Consider the following 2,411-nt stretch of genomic DNA (forward strand, 5'->3'; position numbering starts at 1 on the left):
ATTCCCTTTGAAAACTGGCATAGGACAGGGATGCCCTCTCTCACCACTCCTATTCAATATAGTGTTGGAAGTTCTGGCCAGGGCAGTCAGGCAAGAGAAAGAAATAAAGGCTGTTCAGTTAGGAAAAGAAGAAGTCAAATTGTCCCTGTTTGCAGATGACACGATTGTATGTTTAGAAAACCCCATCGTCTCAGCCCAAAATCTCCTTTAACTGATAAGCAACTTCAACAAAGTGTCAGGATACAAAAATCAATGTGCAAAAATCACAAGCATTCTTATACACCAAACAGAGAGCAAAATCATGAGTGAACTCCCATTCACAATTGCTTCAAAGGGAATAAAATACCTAGGAGTCCAATTTACAAGGGATGTAAAGAACCTCTTCAAGGAGCACTACAAACCACTGCTCAGTGAAATAAAAGAGGACACAAACAAATGGAAGAACATTCCATGCTCATGGATAAGAAGAATCAATATCGTGAAAATGGCCATTCTGCCCAAGGTAATTTATAGATGAAATGGCATCCTCATTAAGCTAACAATGACTTTATTCACATAATTGGGAAAAAAACTACTTTAAAGTTCATATGAAACCAAAAAAGAGCCCACATTGCCCGTACAATCCTAAGCCAAAAGAACAAAGCTGGAGGCATCACGCTACCTGACTTCAAACTATACTAGAAGGCTACAGTAACCAAAACAGCATGGTACTGGTACCAAAACAGAGATACAGACCAATGGAACAGAACAGAGCCCTCAGAAATAATACCACACATCTACAGCCATCTGATCTTTGACAAACCTGACAAAAACAAGAAATGGGGAAAAGATTCCCTATTTAATAAATGGTGCTGGGAAAATTGGCTAGTCATAAGTAGAAAGCTGAAACTGGATCCTTTCCTTACTCCTTATATGAAAAGTAATTCAAGATGGATTAGAGACTTAAATGTTAGACCTAAAACCATAAAAACCCTAGAAGAAAACCTAGGTAATACCATTCAGGACATAGGCATGGGCAAGGACTTCATGTCTAAAACACCAAAAGCAACGGCAACAAAAGCCAAAATTGACAAATGGGATCTAATTAAACTAAAGAACTTCTGCACAGCAAAAGAAACTCTCTAGAGAGAGAGAGAGAGAGAGATAGAGAGAGAGAGATAGAGAGATATATATATAGATAGATATATCTATAACCAGGAAAAATGCATACATATGAACATCAAAAATTTGCTTAAGAATAAACATAATGTCATTGTTAATATTATCTCTAAATTGAATATGACCCAAATGTCCCTCAAAAATAATATGGATCAATTAGCTGTGGCATGTTCATATAAGAATGTGGAAGAATACTTCACACAGTGAAAATAAAGAAGCTAATGTTACAAACAACAACATAGAAGAATCTTACATGTACTTTTGGGCAAAAGAAGCCTAACAATGTAATAAATGTTGCATACTTCCATATGTATGAAGTTTCCATTATACTAAGTATTAGAAGTTACCATAGATCCCTTTAGGGAAGAAGAAAGGGGTATTGATCTGGAAGAGATACAGAGGAGGTTCCTGGGAGGCATTCTTTCTTGATTTGGGTTTTTGTTGCATACCCTTACTTTGTGACAACTTCTGAATGATGTGTATACTTTTCTATATGCATATTATGCTTTAATAATTATTTTAAAATTAGATCACCCCAGTTATAATGGCAGTTACTAAAAACTCACAAAATAACAGATGTTGGCAAAGATGTGGAAAAAAAGGAATTCTTATATACTACTGGTGGGAATGTAAATTAGTACAGCCTCTGTGGAACAGTATGGAGACGTCGCAAAGAACTAAAAATAGAATTATCATTTGATCCAGCAATCCTACTACTGGATATCTACCCAAATAAAATTAAAGTGTTATGTCAAAAAGATGCCTGCACTTATATGTTTATTACAGCACTATTCACAATAACAAAGATATGGAATCAATCTAAGTGTCTATCAGTGGATGATTAAAGAAAATGTGGTATACATACACAATGGAATACTATTAAACTATAAAGAGGAATTAAATCATGTCTTTTGCGGTAGTAACATTGATAGTACGGGAGGCCATTATCTTAAGTGAAAAAGTCAGATGCAGAGAGACAAGCATTGCATGTTCTCACTCATTAGTGGGAGCTAAATACTGTGTACACATGGAAGTAGAGTATGGAATGATAGACAATGGAGACTTAAAAGGGTGACAGGGTGGGAAAAGGGTGGATGGTGAGAAATTGCTTAATGGGTACAATGTACATTATTTGGATGATGGATACCTTAAAGCCCTCACTTCACCACCGTGCAATCTATGCATATAACATAATTGCACCTCTACCTCATAAATTTCTACTAGAAGTGAGTAAATTAATTATTTTTGTTAAA

This window comes from Colobus angolensis, unplaced genomic scaffold, assembly GCF_000951035.1.
Source record: "Colobus angolensis palliatus isolate OR3802 unplaced genomic scaffold, Cang.pa_1.0 Scaffold132, whole genome shotgun sequence".
NCBI classification, from domain to species: Eukaryota; Metazoa; Chordata; class Mammalia; order Primates; family Cercopithecidae; genus Colobus; species Colobus angolensis.